This window comes from Oncorhynchus keta, unplaced genomic scaffold, assembly GCF_023373465.1.
Source record: "Oncorhynchus keta strain PuntledgeMale-10-30-2019 unplaced genomic scaffold, Oket_V2 Un_contig_25732_pilon_pilon, whole genome shotgun sequence".
In the NCBI taxonomy this organism is placed as follows: domain Eukaryota; kingdom Metazoa; phylum Chordata; class Actinopteri; order Salmoniformes; family Salmonidae; genus Oncorhynchus; species Oncorhynchus keta.
In genome coordinates, this window is record NW_026284595.1 from 61,503 (window position 1) to 70,000 (window position 8,498).

Sequence of the window (8,498 nt, forward strand, 5' to 3'; positions counted from 1 at the left end):
AATACACAAACACTTCCTGTTTGCTGACGTCACTTCCTGTTCTCTTGTCCTCTCCCTTCTCCTAGACAACAAGGGCTGTGGTGTGTGGTTGATGTCCTCCAGCCTCCCTCAGCTGTTGGGAAACTACATTACCCACAACCGCATGTACGGGCTGGCCGTGTTCTGCCGGAAGGACCCTGACGGGGGCGGGACCAGGGAAGGGGGGCAGGAGAACTTCCATGAGGAAGGAGAGCTGCTGGCATGGGAAGGTGACCTTGACAGCGAGGACGAACGTCTCTCCGCCCGGCGCTCCATCAGCACGGCTCTGGTGGAGGGAAACTGCATTAGCCGCAATGGAGGTGAGACTGTAGACACTGTAGAGCCACAATGGAGGAGACACCGTAGAGCCACAATGGAGGTGAGACTGTAGACACTGTAGAGCCACAATGGAGGTGAGACTGTAGACACTGTAGAGCCACAATGGAGGTGAGACTGTAGACACTGTAGAGCCACAATGGAGGTGAGACTGTAGACACTGTAGAGCCACAATGGAGGTGAGACTGTAGACACTGTAGAGCCACAATGGAGGACAGACTGTAGACACTGTAGAGCCACAATGGAGGTGAGACTGTAGACACTGTAGAGCCACAATGGAGGTGAGACTGTAGACACTGTAGAGCCACAATGGAGGACAGACTGTAGACACTGTAGAGCCACAATGGAGGTGAGATTGTAGACACTGTAGAGCCACAATGGAGGTGAGACTGTAGACGCTGTAGAGACACAATGTAGGTGAGACTGTAGACACTGTAGAGCCACAATGGAGGACAGACTGTAGACACTGTAGAGCCGCAATGGAGGACAGACTGTAGACACTGTAGAGCCACAATGGAGGACAGACTGTAGACACTGTAGAGCCACAATGGAGGTGAGATTGTAGACACTGTAGAGCCACAATGGAGGTGAGACTGTAGACGCTGTAGAGACACAATGGAGGTGAGACTGTAGACACTGTAGAGCCACAATGGAGGTGAGACTGTAGACACTGTAGAGCCGCAATGGAGGTGAGACTGTAGACACTGTAGAGCCGCAATGGAGGACAGACTGTAGACACTGTAGAGCCACAATGGAGGTGAGATTGTAGACACTGTAGAGCCACAATAGAGGTGAGACTGTAGACGCTGTAGAGACACAATGTAGGTGAGACTGTAGACACTGTAGAGCCACAATGGAGGTGAGACTGTAGACACTATAGAGCCACAATGGAGGTGAGACTGTAGACACTGTAGAGCCACAATGGAGGTGAGACTGTAGACACTGTAGAGCCACAATGGAGGTGAGACTGTAGACACTGTAGAGCCACAATGGAGGTGAGACTGTAGACACTGTAGAGCCACAATGGAGGTGAGACTGTAGACACTGTAGAGCCACAATGGAGGACAGACTGTAGACACTGTAGAGCCACAATGGAGGTGAGACTGTAGACACTGTAGAGCCACAATGGAGGTGAGACTGTAGACACTGTAGAGCCACAATGGAGGTGAGACTGTAGACACTGTAGAGCCACAATGGAGGTGAGACTGTAGACACTGTAGAGCCACAATGGAGGTGAGACTGTAGACACTATAGAGCCACAATGGAGGTTTTTTCAACTTTTATGATTTAAAAAAAAACATAAAATACCGTCAATTCATTGTTTTATTTATTTCAAGTACCGTGATATAATATTTTGGCCATATCGCCCAGCCCTATGTGAGGATATGACCAGTGACTTGGTGTAGAGAGTAGAGGAGAGGTCCATCCTCATAGCAGTGATAGGAGAGACCATGTGATGATATGACAGAGCTGAGTGACTTGGTGTAGAGAGAGTAGAGGAGAGGTCCATCCTCATAGCAGTGATAGGAGAGACCATGTGATGATATGACAGAGCTGAGTGACTTGGTGTAGAGAGAGAAGAGGAGAGGTCCATCCTCATAGCAGTGATAGGAGAGACCATGTGAGGATATGACCAGTGACTTGGTCTATAGAGAGAGTAGAGGAGAGGTCCATCCTCATAGCAGTGATAGGAGAGACCATGTGATGATATGACAGAGCTGAGTGACTTGGTCTATAGAGAGTAGAGTAGAGGTCCATCCTCATAGCAGTGATAGGAGAGACCATGTGAGGATATGACCAGTGACTTGGTCTATAGAGAGAGTAGAGGAGAGGTCCATCCTCATAGCTGTGATAGGAGAGACCATGTGAGGATATGACCAGTGACTTGGTCTATAGAGAGAGTAGAGGTCCATCCTCATAGCAGTGATAGGAGAGACCATGTGATGATATGACCAGTGACTTGGTGTAGAGAGAGAAGAGTAGAGGTCCATCCTCATAGCAGTGATAGGAGAGACCATGTGAGGATATGACCAGTGACTTGGTCTATAGAGAGAAGAGGAGAGGTCCATCCTCATAGCAGTGATAGGAGAGACCATGTGATGATATGACCAGTGACTTGGTGTAGAGAGAGAAGAGGAGAGGTCCATCCTCATAGCAGTAATAGGAGAGACCATGTGAGGATATGACCAGTGACTTGGTCTATAGAGAGAAGAGGAGAGGTCCATCCTCATAGCAGTGATAGGAGAGACCATGTGATGATATGACCAGTGACTTGGTCTATAGAGAGAGTAGAGGAGAGGTCCATCCTCATAGCTGTGATAGGAGAGACCATGTGAGGATATGACCAGTGACTTGGTCTATAGAGAGAGTAGAGGTCCATCCTCATAGCAGTGATAGGAGAGACCATGTGAGGATATGACCAGTGACTTGGTGTAGAGAGAGAAGAGTAGAGGTCCATCCTCATAGCAGTGATAGGAGAGACCATGTGATGATATGACCAGTGACTTGGTGTAGAGAGAGAAGAGGAGAGGTCCATCCTCATAGCAGTGATAGGAGAGACCATGTGAGGATATGACCAGTGACTTGGTGTAGAGAGAGAAGAGTAGAGGTCCATCCTCATAGCAGTAATAGGAGAGACCATGTGAGGATATGACCAGTGACTTGGTCTATAGAGAGAAGAGGAGAGGTCCATCCTCATAGCAGTGATAGGAGAGACCATGTGATGATATGACCAGTGACTTGGTCTATAGAGAGTAGAGGAGAGGTCCATCCTCATAGCAGTGATAGGAGAGACCATGTGAGGATATGACCAGTGACTTGGTCTATAGAGAGAGTAGAGGAGAGGTCCATCCTCATAGCAGTGATAGGAGAGACCATGTGAGGATATGACCAGTGACTTGGTGTAGAGAGAGTAGAGGAGAGGTACATCCTCATAGCAGTGATAGGAGAGACCATGTGAGGATATGACCAGTGACTTGGTCTATAGAGAGGAGAGGAGAGGTCCATCCTCATAGCAGTGATAGGAGAGACCATGTGAGGATATGACCAGTGACTTGGTCTATAGAGAGAAGAGGAGAGGTCCATCCTCATAGCAGTGATAGGAGAGACCATGTGAGGATATGACAGAGCTGAGTGACTTGGTGTAGAGAGAGAAGAGGAGAGGTCCATCCTCATAGCAGTGATAGAAGAGACCATGTGAGGATATGACAGAGCTGAGTGACTTGGTGTAGAGAGAGGAGAGGAGAGGTCCATCCTCATAGCAGTGATAGGAGAGACCATGTGAGGATATGACCAGTGACTTGGTCTATAGAGAGGAGAGGAGAGGTCCATCCTCATAGCAGTGATAGGAGAGACCATGTGAGGATATGACCAGTGACTTGGTCTATAGAGAGGAGAGGAGAGGTCCATCCTCATAGCAGTGATAGGAGAGACCATGTGAGGATATGACCAGTGACTTGGTCTATAGAGAGTAGAGGAGAGGTCCATCCTCATAGCAGTGATAGGAGAGACCATGTGAGGATATGACCAGTGACTTGGTGTAGAGAGAGAAGAGGAGAGGTCCATCCTCATAGCAGTGATAGGAGAGACCATGTGAGGATATGACAGAGCTGAGTGACTTGGTGTAGAGAGAGAAGAGGAGAGGTCCATCCTCATAGCAGTGATAGGAGAGACCATGTGAGGATATGACAGAGCTGAGTGACTTGGTGTAGAGAGAGTAGAGGAGAGGTCCATCCTCATAGCAGTGATAGGAGAGACCATGTGAGGATATGACAGAGCTGAGTGACTTGGTGTAGAGAGAGGAGAGTAGAGGTACATCCTCATAGCAGTGATAGGAGAGACCATGTGAGGATATGACAGAGCTGAGTGACTTGGTGTAGAGAGAGTAGAGGAGAGGTCCATCCTCATAGCAGTGATAGGAGAGACCATGTGAGGATATGACCAGTGACTTGGTCTATAGAGAGAAGAGGAGAGGTCCATCCTCATAGCAGTGATAGGAGAGACCATGTGAGGATATGACCAGTGACTTGGTGTAGAGAGAGAAGAGGAGAGGTCCATCCTCATAGCAGTGATAGGAGAGACCATGTGAGGATATGACAGAGCTGAGTGACTTGGTGTAGAGAGAGGAGAGTAGAGGTACATCCTCATAGCAGTGATAGGAGAGACCATGTGAGGATATGACCAGTGACTTGGTGTAGAGAGAGAAGAGGAGAGGTACATCCTCATAGCAGTGATAGGAGAGACCATGTGAGGATATGACCAGTGACTTGGTGTAGAGAGAGAAGAGGAGAGGTCCATCCTCATAGCAGTGATAGGAGAGACCATGTGAGGATATGACCAGTGACTTGGTCTATAGAGAGAGAAGAGGAGAGGTCCATCCTCATAGCAGTGATAGGAGAGACCATGTGAGGATATGACCAGTGACTTGGTCTATAGAGAGAGAAGAGGAGAGGTCCATCCTCATAGCAGTGATAGGAGAGACCATGTGAGGATATGACCAGTGACTTGGTCTATAGAGAGAAGAGGAGAGGTCCATCCTCATAGCAGTGATAGGAGAGACCATGTGAGGATATGACCAGTGACTTGGTCTATAGAGAGAGAAGAGGAGAGGTCCATCCTCATAGCAGTGATAGGAGAGACCATGTGAGGATATGACCAGTGACTTGGTCTATAGAGAGTAGAGGAGAGGTCCATCCTCATAGCAGTGATAGGAGAGACCATGTGAGGATATGACAGAGCTGAGTGACTTGGTGTAGAGAGAGGAGAGGAGAGGTACATCCTCATAGCAGTGATAGGAGAGACCATGTGAGGATATGACCAGTGACTTGGTGTAGAGAGAGAAGAGGAGAGGTCCATCCTCATAGCAGTGATAGGAGAGACCATGTGAGGATATGACCAGTGACTTGGTGTAGAGAGAGAAGAGGAGAGGTCCATCCTCATAGCAGTGATAGGAGAGACCATGTGAGGATATGACCAGTGACTTGGTGTAGAGAGAGAGTAGAGGAGAGGTCCATCCTCATAGCAGTGATAGGAGAGACCATGTGAGGATATGACAGAGCTGAGTGACTTGGTGTAGAGAGAGAAGAGGAGAGGTCCATCCTCATAGCTGTGATAGGAGAGACCATGTGAGGATATGACCAGTGACTTGGTGTAGAGAGAGAAGAGGAGAGGTCCATCCTCATAGCAGTGATAGGAGAGACCATGTGATGATATGACCAGTGACTTGGTCTATAGAGAGAGAAGAGGAGAGGTCCATCCTCATAGCAGTGATAGGAGAGACCATGTGAGGATATGACCAGTGACTTGGTCTATAGAGAGTAGAGGAGAGGTCCATCCTCATAGCAGTGATAGGAGAGACCATGTGATGATATGACCAGTGACTTGGTCTATAGAGAGAGAAGAGGAGAGGTCCATCCTCATAGCAGTGATAGGAGAGACCATGTGAGGATATGACCAGTGACTTGGTCTATAGAGAGTAGAGGAGAGGTCCATCCTCATAGCAGTGATAGGAGAGACCATGTGAGGATATGACAGAGCTGAGTGACTTGGTGTAGAGAGAGAAGAGGAGAGGTCCATCCTCATAGCAGTGATAGGAGAGACCATGTGAGGATATGACCAGTGACTTGGTGTAGAGAGAGAAGAGGAGAGGTACATCCTCATAGCAGTGATAGGAGAGACCATGTGAGGATATGACCAGTGACTTGGTGTAGAGAGTAGAGGAGAGGTCCATCCTCATAGCAGTGATAGGAGAGACCATGTGAGGATATGACCAGTGACTTGGTGTAGAGAGAGAAGAGGAGAGGTCCATCCTCATAGCAGTGATAGGAGAGACCATGTGAGGATATGACAGAGCTGAGTGACTTGGTGTAGAGAGAGAAGAGGAGAGGTCCATCCTCATAGCAGTGATAGGAGAGACCATGTGAGGATATGACAGAGCTGAGTGACTTGGTCTATAGAGAGAGGAGAGTAGAGGTCCATCCTCATAGCAGTGATAGGAGAGACCATGTGAGGATATGACCAGTGACTTGGTCTATAGAGAGGAGAGGAGAGGTCCATCCTCATAGCAGTGATAGGAGAGACCATGTGAGGATATGACCAGTGACTTGGTGTAGAGAGAGTAGAGGAGAGGTCCATCCTCATAGCAGTGATAGGAGAGACCATGTGAGGATATGACCAGTGACTTGGTGTAGAGAGAGTAGAGGAGAGGTCCATCCTCATAGCAGTGATAGGAGAGACCATGTGAGGATATGACCAGTGACTTGGTGTAGAGAGAGAAGAGGAGAGGTCCATCCTCATAGCAGTGATAGGAGAGACCATGTGATGAATGACCAGTGACTTGGTGTAGAGAGAGTAGAGGAGAGGTCCATCCTCATAGCAGTGATAGGAGAGACCATGTGAGGATATGACCAGTGACTTGGTGTAGAGAGAGTAGAGGAGAGGTACATCCTCATAGCAGTGATAGGACAGACCATGTGAGGATATGACCAGTGACTTGGTGTAGAGAGAGAAGAGGAGAGGTCCATCCTCATAGCAGTGATAGGAGAGACCATGTGAGGATATGACAGAGCTGAGTGACTTGGTGTAGAGAGAGAAGAGGTCCATCCTCATAGCAGTGATAGGAGAGACCATGTGAGGATATGACAGAGCTGAGTGACTTGGTGTAGAGAGAGAAGAGGAGAGGTCCATCCTCATAGCAGTGATAGGAGAGACCATGTGAGGATATGACAGAGCTGAGTGACTTGGTCTATAGAGAGTAGAGGAGAGGTCCATCCTCATAGCAGTGATAGGAGAGACCATGTGAGGATATGACCAGTGACTTGGTCTATAGAGAGAGAAGAGGAGAGGTCCATCCTCATAGCAGTGATAGGAGAGACCATGTGAGGATATGACCAGTGACTTGGTCTATAGAGAGAGAAGAGGAGAGGTCCATCCTCATAGCAGTGATAGGAGAGACCATGTGAGGATATGACCAGTGACTTGGTGTAGAGAGAGAAGAGGAGAGGTCCATCCTCATAGCAGTGATAGGAGAGACCATGTGAGGATATGACAGAGCTGAGTGACTTGGTGTAGAGAGAGAAGAGGAGAGGTCCATCCTCATAGCAGTGATAGGAGAGACCATGTGAGGATATGACAGAGCTGAGTGACTTGGTCTATAGAGAGAGGAGAGTAGAGGTCCATCCTCATAGCAGTGATAGGAGAGACCATGTGAGGATATGACCAGTGACTTGGTCTATAGAGAGGAGAGGAGAGGTCCATCCTCATAGCAGTGATAGGAGAGACCATGTGAGGATATGACCAGTGACTTGGTGTAGAGAGAGTAGAGGAGAGGTCCATCCTCATAGCAGTGATAGGAGAGACCATGTGAGGATATGACCAGTGACTTGGTGTAGAGAGAGTAGAGGAGAGGTCCATCCTCATAGCAGTGATAGGAGAGACCATGTGAGGATATGACCAGTGACTTGGTGTAGAGAGAGAAGAGGAGAGGTCCATCCTCATAGCAGTGATAGGAGAGACCATGTGAGGATATGACCAGTGACTTGGTGTAGAGAGAGAAGAGGAGAGGTCCATCCTCATAGCAGTGATAGGAGAGACCATGTGAGGATATGACCAGTGACTTGGTGTAGAGAGAGAAGAGGAGAGGTCCATCCTCATAGCAGTGATAGGAGAGACCATGTGAGGATATGACAGAGCTGAGTGACTTGGTGTAGAGAGTAGAGTAGAGGTCCATCCTCATAGCAGTGATAGGAGAGACCATGTGAGGATATGACAGAGCTGAGTGACTTGGTGTAGAGAGAGAAGAGGAGAGGTCCATCCTCATAGCTGTGATAGGAGAGACCATGTGAGGATATGACCAGTGACTTGGTGTAGAGAGAGAAGAGGAGAGGTCCATCCTCATAGCAGTGATAGGAGAGACCATGTGATGATATGACCAGTGACTTGGTCTATAGAGAGAGAAGAGGAGAGGTCCATCCTCATAGCAGTGATAGGAGAGACCATGTGAGGATATGACCAGTGACTTGGTCTATAGAGAGTAGAGGAGAGGTCCATCCTCATAGCAGTGATAGGAGAGACCATGTGATGATATGACCAGTGACTTGGTCTATAGAGAGAGAAGAGGAGAGGTCCATCCTCATAGCAGTGATAGG

At 48.3% G+C, this 8,498-nt stretch overlaps 1 long non-coding RNA gene and 1 pseudogene across 13 annotated transcripts in view; both read left to right on the top strand.

Moving 5' to 3' along the window:
- LOC127922443 (F-box only protein 10-like) overlaps window positions 1–8,498 on the top strand; it is a 36,731-nt pseudogene that overhangs the window by 21,572 nt on the left and 6,661 nt on the right.
- LOC127922445 (uncharacterized) overlaps window positions 1,912–8,498 on the top strand; it is an 8,557-nt gene continuing 1,970 nt past the window's right edge. Inside the window, exons 1-10 of one of the 13 annotated variants that reach the window (XR_008111375.1) lie at window positions 1,912–2,011; window positions 2,253–2,495; window positions 2,729–2,962; window positions 3,835–4,644; window positions 5,041–5,280; window positions 5,361–6,000; window positions 6,239–6,636; window positions 6,949–7,032; window positions 7,277–7,914; window positions 8,075–8,498. The exon at window positions 8,075–8,498 is cut by the window's right edge and continues 372 nt beyond it. This is a non-coding gene — a long non-coding RNA (uncharacterized LOC127922445). Of the gene's footprint in view, window positions 2,023–2,116; window positions 2,496–2,520; window positions 2,574–2,728; window positions 2,963–3,522; window positions 4,645–5,040; window positions 5,281–5,360; window positions 6,001–6,238; window positions 6,637–6,948; window positions 7,033–7,276; window positions 7,915–8,074 lie in introns of those variants that run through there. The other 12 variants (XR_008111379.1, XR_008111378.1, XR_008111386.1 and 9 more) reach the window with 12 other exon arrangements.